This window comes from Hemitrygon akajei, chromosome 20 (assembly GCF_048418815.1).
Source record: "Hemitrygon akajei chromosome 20, sHemAka1.3, whole genome shotgun sequence".
In the NCBI taxonomy this organism is placed as follows: Eukaryota; Metazoa; Chordata; class Chondrichthyes; order Myliobatiformes; family Dasyatidae; genus Hemitrygon; species Hemitrygon akajei.
Window position 1 is genome coordinate 58,462,361 of NC_133143.1, and position 13,495 is coordinate 58,475,855.

Consider the following 13,495-nt stretch of genomic DNA (forward strand, 5'->3'; position numbering starts at 1 on the left):
TGGTGGGGAACCACTGCCCAAAAATGCGTAAATGACTTACAAATTCTCTGCATGTTGTGATTGCTAAACAGAAGCTACAAACTCTTGATAAGATGCATTTTTATAATCCATAAAATGTTAAGTGTGAGCATTTGGAAATGAGTCAGACAAATAATCATTTTCATATTTCAAAACAATCTGTTCAAGGAAATAGTGCTGAATTTCCAATTAGTACTAATCTAGTTTCTTTAAGATTATATTTTCATTCCATGCATTTAGATGTTAAAACAAAGTTGATCTAGAAAGTGGGAAGATACAGAGTACTTCCCACCCTAAATGTATAAATTTGTTAGAGGATCAACAGTACAATGTGTTTCTTGTCTCAGGACAATGTAAAAGCCAATTGTTTTGTTGACAAGTATATTAGACTGGAATCCACCTTTTCCTGCATTGGAAAGATGTGACATTGCTGTCAAAGCTCCCATCAATGGGTAGTCAAATTGCCCAATGCATCACTGGCACCAGCCTACCCACCTTCAAGGACATGTATACAGAAAGGTGCCAGGAAAAGGCTAGTGACATCACAAAGGATCCCACCCACCCTGTTCATAGACTATTCAGGGAGGAAACTATGTAGCATCCATGCCAGGACTATCAGACTCAAAAACAGTTAGACTCTCCAAGCAATAAAGCTGATCAACACCTTCACCCATTATCATTTCCTGTCAGTCACCTTATGGACTACAATCAATCTATGTATAAAAACTGTCTTATGTATTTAAGTTTGGTCATTTTATTATGTTCTTTATCTTTTTTCTGCTCCATCAGATCCAAAATAACAATTATTTCATTTTCCTTTACACTTGTGCATTGGAAATGACATTAAACAATCTTGAATTAAACCATCTTGAATCAAGTCCCTATTTTACAAGTGCTGGAATGAAGACAGATGGACCACTTATGTACTGAAAACTATGGTTTCTGAGTTTTGTGCAAAACCACGTGCAGTTTGCTATGTGACTTCTTGTTCCTTCATGTTTCAAACATGCTTTCCATCAGGCTGGAGGCTGCCTGTATTGATTGCTAATAGTATTGGTGATTTGTACTGTGGTTGGTGAAACTAAGCATCTAAAATTCTTCAAGATCTCCAGTGTGGCCTGTCTTTAAAATGTTTGGAAATGTCAGCTTGTAGTGCATCCACACCATATTTGTGTGCAGGCAGGACAGGGAGTAATAGTTTGAAGTGATTGCATCAAAGTAAACTGTCACTTGGAGCCCTATCCTATTGACTACTTAAATGTATTTGTTAATGTATTCATTGATTGAGATACTGCATAGAATAGGTCTTCCTGGTTCTTGAAGCCATACTGCTCAAAAATCCCCCGATTTAATCCTTGCCTAATTACAGGACAATTTGCAATGGCCAATTAACCTAGCCACCTGTAAATCTTAAGAGTGTGGGAGGAAACTGGAGTACTCAGAGGAAACCCATGTGGTCACTGGGAGAGAGTATAAATTCTTTGCATGTGGTGGTGGGAATTGAACCTAGGTCACTTGTACTATAAAATGTTGCACAAACCATGTAGGATCCTAGGAGGATAGTAGAACACTATATGAGGTCATTCTTACTCTCGGACATTAGGCTCTGTAACGAGTCAACGTATAGCCAGGGTGGTGATGACCCCCACCTGCTAGACTGCTTGAGGTAGCTTATTTTTTATTCTTTCTTACTCTCTTCTAATATTTGTGTATCTGTGCACTTGTAATGCTACTGTGACACTAATTTCCTTTGGGATCAATAAAGTATCTATCAGAGCTGATATTATGTACAAACATGCATAAAATACTTTTGTGTGTGCTTAAGTAATAGCAAACTAGATTATATAAAAGACTGAACATTACCAAATAGATATTTAATGTGATCATCTTTACTATAAATATTTCTTCCACTAGATGTTTCTAGAGCAGTAATGGAGAGGACAAAACAGAGTTAGTAGGTAAAGGAGAAATAGATTGTTCTGAGAGCTAATGTAGACTTTGGGTTAAGAAAAGCTGCCTTTTATGTAAAAAGGAAATATGACGAGTAATCCAAAGGCCAATTGCAGTAGTCCAGAGGCAAGAGTTTAATGTGTTTGGGGAATTTAAACATAGTTAATAAACTTAGGAATTAAAAAGCTAGCATCAGATCAAGGCATTGGGTACAGTAAAACAGGTTGATAGGTTCTTCATTAGTAAGGATATCAAAGGTTGCAGGGAGAAGGCAGGAGAATAAGGTTGCAATGGAAAATAGATCAGCCATGGTGGAAAGGTGGAGCAGATTCAATTGGCCAAATGGCGTAATTCTGCTCTTGTGTCTTGGGGTCTTACAAGCCACTGAGAATCTGTTAGAAATGAAAATGTGCCATTCTTACGCAATCTGGTTAAGATCTCTGTACCCACAGCACTATGGATTATGGCTGATTACTTTTTAAAACAGCTCAGGACATTCAGTTCAAAGGCAATTAAAATGCCCATTCTGTCGATGTTGTTCACATCATATGAGGGAATGAAATTAAATTTGTTGGTTAGAACCTATCATAAAATTCCCTGGAAAGGAACTTAAATGCTGCAAGTCATCCATCTTGCTTTTAAAGAATTACTTTAGGCAGAAGTAAACCGGAATAAATAAGCTTGGCCAGTATGGAAGTATGTCAGTCATTTGACAATCGATCTTTGTACTGCTGCACTAAAGTAATGAAAAACTATAAGGTCAGTTTGAACCAATCCAATATATGCAACTTTTAGAGCAACTGTAGAACTTATTTGGATATTTTCAGACATAATGGGTTTATTACTGATAACATGCTTGGGATGGCTAGTTTTCACATGATTGTGACAAGTGTTGGGTCACATCATGCATTTCCTCAAAATTCCTGTACTCATTGTAATTTGGAATGATGAAGGGGATCTCACTGAAACCTGCTGAATATTCAAAAGCCTGAATAGAATGGACTTAGTCATAGAAAAGCACAGCACAGAAACAGCCCCTTCAGCCCATTGACTTCACGCTGAACCATTTAAACTGCCTATAGCCCTCCATACCCCTACCATCCATATACCTATCCAAACTTCTCTTAAACGTTGGTCGAGCTCATATGCACACTCATGGCCCTCTGAGTGAAAAAGTTTTGCCTCATGATCCCCTTAAACTTTTCACATTTCACCCTTAACCCATGATGTCTAGTTAGAGTCCCACCCAACCATTAGTAGAAAATACCTGTTTGCATGTACCCTTTCTATACCCCTCATAATTTTGTATACCTCTGTTAGATCTCTCAACCTTCTACGTTCCAAGGAATTAAGTCTTAGCCTATTCAATCTTTCCTTATAACTCAAGTCATTCAGACCTGAAAACATCCTTGTAAATTTTCTCTGTGCTCTTTCAACCTTATTTGCATCCTTCCTAGAGGTAGGTGACCAAAACTGCACACAATACTCCAAATTTGACCTCGCCACAGCTTGGACAACTTCAGTATAACATCCCATCTCCTGTACTCAGTACATTGGCACATTGGGCTTCATAAATCAAAGACTTTATGACCCTATCAACCTATGACACCACTTTCAATGCATGATGGACCTACATTCCCAGATCCCTTTGTTCTACAGCATTCCTCAGTGTCCTACCATTCACTGTGTAAGACCTACCCTGGTTGGTCTTACCAAAGTGCAACACCTTGCGCTTGTCTGCATTAAATTCCATCGATCCAAATACTCATATATCCAGCCCCTTTCAATTCCTTCCAATAACTTTTCCACTACTGAAGTCAGACTCACTTGTCTACATTTTCCTGGGATATTTTTAGAGCCTCTCTTAAACAGTGGAACAACGTTGGCTACCTTCCAATCCTCTCATAATCACCTGCTGCTGAGGATCATTTAAATATCTCTGTTGGGGTTGTGGCAATTTCCGCACTTCCATCCCACAGGGTCCAAAGGAACACTTTATCAAGCCCTGGGGATTTATCCACCCTAGTTTGCCTCAGGACAGCAAACACCTCTGTAATCTATATAGGATCCATTAAGTTGATGACTCTTTGCCTCAGTGTCCATCTCTTGAGTAAATACAGATGCAAAAGATTAATTTAAGAACTCCCCCATCTCTTCTGGCTCCACACATAGATTACCATTCTGATGTTCCAGAGAACCAATTTTGTTGTTTGTAGTCCTTTTGCTTGTAACATATCTGTAAAACCTCTTGAGATTCGCTTTCACCCTGTCTGCTAGGGCAACCACATACATTCTTTTAGCCCTCCTGATTTCTTAAGTATTCTCTTGCATTTTGTATACTCCATAAGCACATCATTTGTTTCTACCTGCCAAGACTTTCAAAGCACCTCCTTTTATTCTTAATCAGGGCCTCAATATCTTCTGAAAACCAAAGTTCCCTACACCTGTTATCTTACCCTTTTATTCTGACAGGCACATGCAAGCTTTGTACTCTTAAAAATTTCACATTTGAAGGCCTCCCACTTGCCAAGTACACCTTTTACCAGAAAACAGCCAAACCCAAACCACACTTGGCAGATCCTTTCTGATGCCATCAAAATTGCCCTTTCTCAAATTTAGAATCTCATCCCACAGGCTTGTCTTTTTGCATATTTACTTTGAAACTAATGGCATTGTGATCACTGGTTGCGAAGTGTTCCCCTACACTAACCTCTGTCACCTGCCACGTCTCATTCCCTAACATCAGATCAAGTTTCGCACACTCTTTAATTAGAACTTCTATATACTGATTAAGGACACCTTCCTGAACACATTTGACAAACTTTATCCCATCTAGTCCTTTTACAGTATAGGAGCCCCACTCAATATGTGGGAAGTTAAAATCACCTACTATAACAAGCTTATGTTTCTTGCTACAATCAGTGATCTCTCTACAAATTTGTTCACCTAAATCCCTCAGATGTTTGGGTGGTTTGTAATACAGCCCCACTTACATGGTCTTAACTTTCTTATTTCTCGATTTTTATTTATTTTTATTTTTTTCCCCCATAACACCACACTGGATGAATTCTATAGTCTGTGCTGATAGAGCACTGCCGTGACATTTTACCTGACTAATAACGCCACCCCTCTACCTTTAATTGTTCCTGCTCTGTTCCCAATGGATCTGGAATATTGAGCTGCCAGTCCTGCTCCTCCTGCAACTAATTCTCACTAATGACTTACAATATCATAATTCCAGGTGTTGATCCATGCCCTAATCTCACCTGACTTTCCTATAATACTTCTTGCATTGAAATAGTCGCACCATGCTCAACCTTTTTGATTATCCGCTTTGTCTGAGGTTGTAACAACAGTTGTCTCCACAAGCTCTCCAACAGTTCTGGCACTCTGGTTCCCATCCCCCTGCAACTTGTTTAAGCCCCCACTGTGCAGCACTAACTAACTTTCTCACCAGGGTACTAATCCCCTTCCAGTTCAGGTGCAAACCGTCCCTTCTGTAGAGGTCCCAGCTTCCCTGTAAGAGAGTGCAATGATCCAAAAATCATATGCCCTCTCTCCTAAACCAACTCCTTAGCCATGTGTTAAACTGTATAATCTTCCTTGAAGAGGACTTGAATAGGATGTTTCCAGTAGCCTCAATGAAAAGATGCCCCTTTAGAACAGAGGCGAGGAGGAATTTCTTTAGTCTGAAGTTGGTGAATTTGTGAAAGTTAAACCTCTGCTTTAAATATTTCGAATGACTTAATTTTCTCAGATGGCTGTGAAGGCTAAATCATTGGGTATACTTAAAATGGGCATTGATAGTTGTTTTTTATTAGCATGGATGTCAAAGGTTACAGGGTGGAGGCAGGAGAATGGGGTCAAAGTGAATAATAAATTGGCCATGATTGAATGATAGATCAGACTTGATGGGCTGGATGGCCTACTTCTATAGTGTCTTATGGTCTTGCAAGCTTATTAGCTCCTGGACTATTAATTTTTTCTAAGGTCCCAAGCGCAGTCTTCCATGGGGACCCATTTCTGTCTAGGGACTGTTTCACCAAAGGCACAGAATGGCTTTAACAACTGGTGGCATCTCGGCTTCAGATTCAATGATTGCTATAGATTTCATTGTTAATCAAATTAGGGGGATACCCTCTATGGTATGTCTAAGATATTTTAAAAAATGGAAAATAAAATTCTAATTTTGCCGATGCTCTACATCACTTGGTGGATGCCAAGTTCAGAGTTGCTAGATCTGTTCTGAATCTATCCCATTTATGTATTCACTGGTCTGAATCTATCTGTTTGCAGTTTCCTCAGTGTGAAGACAGCAACCTCATCTCTGCGATTAATGTCTTTGACTTTCAGAACTTCTGGGATGCATGAAAAAATATCATTAAACAATTTAGAAAGATTACATAACTTTTTAAAACATTCAAAAATGCACTGGAAAATTGAAGGTAGCTTAAATAACAAAATAAACTCTATTTACTATTTCTTTGTAATTGATACTTACAATTCATTTTAATGGGGACTACTATGCTTTAACCTGGCTGAAGGTTCAGCAGTCAGATATCCCAACCTGTCCCACTGGTCATCATGAATAATCCATGGTTCAGGCAGCATGGTAGCCTAACACCCCACAGCACCAGTGACTGCGGTTCAACTCTCACCACTGTCTGTAAAGAGTTCGTACGTTCTCCCCATGACTGTGTAGAATTCCTCTTTGTGCTCCGGTTTGCTCCTACATTCCAAAGACATACAAGTTAGTAAGTTGTGGGCATGCTATGTTAGCACTGGAAGCATTGTGGCACTTAAGGGCTGCCCCCGATGTGTTCTCGGACAGTGTTGGTTGTTGACACAAAGAACGCATTTCTTTGTACGTGTGACAAATAAAGCTGATCTTTAAATCTTTCTCCCTTTAATGCATGAAGAGTGTTGTGGCACAGGGACAGCTATCAGTACTGGTGACTAGTTGAAAATGCCTTGGCTTATTTAAGCCCATTGACTGGCAATGGGTCTTCCATGGGGAAGTGTGATCATGTGGACTGGAAACTTGTTGCAGGAGGAATTTGAAAAGCATTGCCTTCTTCTGAAAATAAAGACCATTGAACTGAGCACACCCTTGTCCTTTGTACTTGCTTATTTGTTCTTTGGACTTCCTCCTCCCATTACCTGTTATTTGCTCATCACCCAAAATTAATGCTGAATCTAATCTGTTAGCTGTAAGATTACAAATTTCAAATTCACGGATTTCTACAGATGTAGTGTGAGGAGCATTCAGACTGGTTGCATCACTGTCTGGTATGGAGGGGCTGCTGCATGGAATTGGAAAAAACTGTAAACTCAGCCGCTCCGTCATTGGCACTAACCTCCCCCGCATCCAGGTCATCTTCAAAAGGAGCATCTATCACTGAGTGCCCCCATCATCCAGGGCATGCCCTCTTCTCCTCGCTACCATCAGGAGCATGAAGACATGCATTCAATGTTTCAGGAACAGCTTCTTCCTCTTTGTTATCAGATTTCTGAATGGACAATGAACTCGTGTACACTTGCTCACTATTATCTTGTTTTGGCCTCTTTTTGCACTACTTATTTAATTTTAAATATATATTTCTTACTGTAATTTATACTCTATTATTGTGTTGCAATGTACTGATGCTGCAAAACAATAAATTTCATGACATATGCCAGTGATATTAAACCCGATTCTGATTTGTGATACTTAGATCTGATTATAGTGCACATCTGTTTTTTGGATACTGATGTAATTTCACTGGATTTGCATCTCATTTTTCAATGTCTGTTCTCCTAATTGTACTCTTATTTTATTGTCCTGGTTTGATAGGGTGGAACGTGTAGCCCAGATTATATAAACCCAAAGGTGAAATGTTAAACAGCTCCACCTGTTGAGGGATATAAAATTAGGTTTACCAAATTAAAAATAAACTTGGGGAGAAAAAAACTATGCAAGAACAAGGCGTGGCTGATACAGCGCGGGAAAGTAAGAGAAACGCAGCAAGCTATTAGAAACTAAAGATATAAACTTAAAAGTGGAATTAGTACCGAGTATCTTTACCCTACTGACTTGAAAAGCTCGGAGTGAAACACCTGGAGGAGAGATGATAGCGATAAAAGATCTATTGAAGCTACAGCTATAACAAGCAGCAGCAGCAGTAACAAGACAATATCGGCAGAGACGAGTGTCCAAGATCTCTACTGTGTAACCGGGAATTAGTCCTGTTAAATCACACCAAGGGATTTGTCAGGTTTTTTTTTGTATAAGTTCGTAAATTGATTTTCCATGGATGATCAGCTAGTTCATCCAAAGAACCAAGAAACAAGATGGCGAGCCACCCAAGGTTGTAGAACCAGTGCGGGAGCCAAAAGTTTAATGAGGCAGAAGATTTAATACAATTGGATATATAAATTTATTTTCATTTGAATGATCTGAATTTGATTTTCTGCAAGAACTGATTATTTTTGCAAAGACTTTGGTAAGTTACTCAATGAGATTTACTTTGTTTAAAAGCTGTGGAGAATTGTGAAAGGAGTTGAGATGTATAGATATATAATTTTTGAATTTGTAGAAATACAGACTTGAACTGAAACTGAAGTTAACTATAATACTTAATAGGAATTGAATTAGTTTTCTAACTAATAGAGATAAATAAAAAGGAAAGGTTAGTCCGTAAACCTTTAAATAGAGAATAACACTAGATCTAATTAATTAGAGAAATAGGAGTAACAAAGGTTGTTCTAATGAATATCACTGATTCTAACTAAAAAGAAATGTAGATTTTGTTGATATCTGAGATTTGGAACCTAAACAGAATGTTGGAATTTTGAATTGTTCTTACTCATGTAAATATTTTGTATATATTGTTTTTTATAAACAGAACTTGCCTCCAGAGGTGTATGTTTTCTATTGACTGTCTCCTTTGGATACCTAGAGCTTTTGATGGCCTACTAGCACCTAGTATAGTACTATATAATTTGATTTTTCTCATAAAGAGTGCAGAGACCAGTCACATGAGATAGGACCAACACTACACAGGTGTCATATGCAGTAGCAAACTGGTTAGTGTCACATAGTGCTTCCCAAATGTTTTTAGCTAAAATGCCCCTCAAAAGCACTTCATACCTGACAACACCACTCTTAGGCACAATATACTTTCCACAGTGTAAAAGCATATCCATCATATGCAAACATGAGAAAAATCATTCTTCACTAAATTTTTATTTGTCTTACACTGTGCCTGTGCTCTGTACAGCAGCTTCAATATCAACGTGATTCTTGACCTTGATGGTTTTTATTAAGAGTTGAAATATCTGTTTTAAGATGTTACAGCAAAAACCTCAAGTCCCTGCACATAACAATGTCCAACTGTTTTCTGTTTTTTGTGCATATGTAGCTCACTCCACTTGTTCTTGCAAAGAAATGGGTTAATTATCCAGTCTGGAATTTCCAGATCATTCTTCTTCAGTGACTACAGGTGTAAGCAGTACCCTTGCAAATCACTGTCTGTGAAAGAGAGTGCCATACTTTGTTTTGAACTTTCTGCAAAAGGGAATATCCTCATAAACTTTTCCATTCTTGATAAAATATACATATGCCTTAGCAATGCCACATTGTCTCGCACAGTTGATTCATCAAGTAGTATTCCAAATTCTCTTTTTTGAATCTGTGTTTAGTTGATACTCAATGTTTTCACTCATTCCATCAATACCATGATCTACAGAGTTATTACTCAGAAGAATTGATTGTAAAGTACTGATATCCATTTTGAGAACAGTGGTGAGCACTTCTGATACAGCAGGCATTATTATCTTTCACCAATTGAATGAGATTTTCCACACTTTGCTATCATTTTGGAAATGTTATAAGAAGCAATGAGACCACTATTGAGGTCACTTTTAGCTTTCTTGGCAAACGACTTGAGTGTGCGACACTTGTCAAATGCTTCTTTCAACTTCTGGAACAGAGTAATACCATGAAGTAGCCTTTTCAGGGTGACTTCTATGGAAGTATTCCTGCAATCTTGATGGTTTCATGGTTTCTTTACAAATAAGACACATGGAGCATTGCTGATCTGACAGGAATGGAATAAAACCATACTCCAGGTATGTAACATTGTATTGACGCACTTCCTGTAGTTCCTCTTTCTTAGCAGGATTAGAATTCAAGGCTTCCTTACCTTCAGTCTCATAGAGATTGCACCATACTTATTTACCTATCGTTAACAGGACAAAATTAAAATAAAACGTTAGCACAAACTGCGAATGCCTATTGGATGTTGAGGATGGCAGTGAGTTGACACTGATGGAACAACGGTGGTGGCATGCAAAGGAATGGTGAGGGGAAGGTGACAATCACAACAACAAAAATTATGTTGGCAAGGATTCCGATTGGAATCTGAATGTTAGTCGGGATAGAGCCGATGTTCAGCAGATTGCCTTTATACTATTCCAGTTAGCACGATTGACCAATCACATGAAGTCTCATAATTCCCCCAAAGATGGTTCTTACTGCATACATGAAGCCAAGGTCACTTTGAACACGTCCAGAGGAATCCCCAGGGAGGGTCGGCAGGTTCACTGATTGGCTCTATTTCCCCGTTTGGTTACGGCCAGCATTGCATCGTTGCACAACTTTTTTTCCGTAGATCTGTAGAGAAAGTTGAGAGGGTGTATTTCACTTACCAACTGTTAAATTGCATGAACTCATTCCGTGCTGTGAGTCAAGGGGAAATGTTGGGCTCTCTGGTTGCTAATTTATGCATCCCCAATAATGCCTGTTTTGTTGGTAAGGCCTGATGAGATTGCCGAGTTTCAGATGCGTTGTGACGATGAGTGCTCACCGCCTACAGAGCTATGGTCCTTCCTGTGTTCCAGTGAAGTGCCTGCTCTGCTAACAGTCAGTCAGGTCTCGTGCCTCGAGTTAGGGTGCCGCTTACTTCCCCCAAGAATCTCGAACACCCTGTGAAGACCTCTATTTCCCCTAACGCCCCCTTAGGACATGTAACTGCCCCCTTGGGGAGGGGGGTGGTACTGTTCCCATTGGGAATCACTGGTGTAACACTATCACAGCACCACCTGTTTAATACCCACCGCTGTCTGTAAGGAGTTTGTGTTTCTCCCCGTCACCGTGTGGGTTTCCTCTGGGTGCTCCAGATTCTAAAGATGTACAGATGAGTGTTAGTGAGTTGTGGGCATGTTATGTTGGCACCTGAAATGTGGCGGCACTTCCTAATTTGATTAAAAGCTAGTGATGCATTTCACCGTATGTTTTGGTGTATGTGTGACAAATAAAGCTAATCTTTAATGGAATAAATGATACACTGTAATGGATTATTGGTGCAGAAAAATTATAATGCAGCTGATGTTCAACAGCACCTCCTGAGTCCCCAATTTTTGCCTGATTTGTTCATAATCTACCCCATTTAGTACACAATATCTCCAGTGTACAGGAAGGATAGCTTCTCTGCACTTGTCAGTTCCAGCACTGCTACCATGGACACACGCAATTTGCAATAGGTAGATCTGTGAATAGATCACATTGGCTTTTCTATCACATTTTATAATCCACCTGCCATGTGCTGTGTCCTTCAGAATTTAGTGATTGCTCAGTGATGCTTTCTCTGAATTACTGATAATAGACATCCAGCCTCGAGCAAACTCTGTGCCTTTATTATCCCCGATGTTTCTTCCAAGAAATTCTCAATAAGGAAGAGCACTGAGTTATCGGCTGAACCATAGAGAGCATTCTGTCTGGATGCATAAGAGCTCCATATGGCAACTGCTCTGCACGTCACTGCAGAGAGCTGTGGACACAGCTCAGCACAGCACATGAACCAGCCTTCCCTCCATCAACTCGGTCTGTACTTCTCGCTGCCTCAGTAAAGCAGCCAGCATAATCAAAAAAACACACCCACCCCACACAATACCTTTCCTCTCCCACACCCCCCCCCCCCCACCATCTCTCATTGGGCAGAAGATACTAAACACTGGCTTTGCTGATTGCCAAACTGCTGCGAAGGGTACTTTCTCAATGCTGGCCGACGGGGTCCTTCCTCAGGCTGCTGGCTCACATCACTAACAGTATTCCCACTAGCACTAAGAGCAGCTTCATCCACGTTCTCTTCTGAATCCCGCTCCATTTCTTGTTCTTCTGCTTCGCCCTAACACTCCTTCGATGAACTGCTGTCGTCCTCTTCCCCACTCACTTTTTGCATGTCACTTTCAATTCAGACAGGCTCAGGCTGAGATGCCACTGATTCCTCTGGATGAGGTCGTTTTCTCACTAAGAATCGATCCATTTTTCACGCCGGCCAAAATAATGCAAGTGCCAGGCCCACGCGAGCTTGTAAAAGCACAACGTGTGTGTGTGGGGGGCATCTGTTAGTCTCGCGAGACCACGGATCTGCCTCTGGATCCTGCACAATGTATGTATACTACCAATCCCTTGTGTGAGAGTGAGTGACATCACCACCTTAAGTGATCTTAGATCAGGTTAACTGATCTGAATGAGGACAACGACGGCAAGACATTGACAACGAATGAATAAGCAGAAGTGTAGAGTGGATCGGACCTGAGACCAGCACAGAGTTTATAACTTCGTTGCTGTGTGGGTGCTATGGTAACTGGGGGCGCTGTTTCACTAGATCAACTGGAGAAACGAGCTGTATTCAAAACTATACAGAGAAAGCAGCTGCAATTTGTATGTCAAATTTCCAGTTAATTTCTTGGTGGTGCTATAACCACCTCAGCACCGCCCCTGTCTGTGGCTCAGAAGGGAATTGGGGGAGAAGAGGCGTACTATGGTGATAGGGGATTAGTTTATTTGGGGAACAGAAAGGAGGTTCTGTGGGTGAGAACAAGATTCCTGGATGGTATGTTACTTCGTGGGTGCATGAGTCTGGGACATCTAGGATTGAGTCCTCAGCATTCTTAAGTGGGAGGGGGAACAGGAGGAGGTCATGGTCCATGTAGGTACCAATGACATGGGCAGAATGAGTGACAGAATTCTGCAAGGTGAGTTCAGGGAATTAGGTGCTAAGATAAAGGGCAGGACCTCCAGGGTTGTGATTTCAGGACTGTTACATGTGCCACGTGCTAGTGAGGACAGAAATAGGAAGATTACACAATTTAACATGTGGCTAAGAAGTTGGTGTAAGGGGGGGACATGAGACTTTTGGGTCATTGGGCTCTCTTCCAGGGAGGCTGAGACCTGTACAGTAGAGACATCTTGAACGAGACAGTTTGCACCTGAACTGGAAGGAGGCTAATATCCTAGCGGCAACACTTGCTGGTGCTGCAGACGTGTGTTGTGGGGTGGGGGGGGGAGCGGTGTTATACTAGAGCTGCAGAGGAATGGGAACCAGAGTTTCAGAACAGATATTGGAGAGGTTGTGGAGACAGATGTTGTTAAGACTTCAAAGTTAGGAATGAAAAGGTTAATCATGGTGTGACTAATGTCCTGAACTGCATACATTTCAAAAGAAGAAATATTGTAGGAAGTTTGCACGAGCTCAGGGCATGG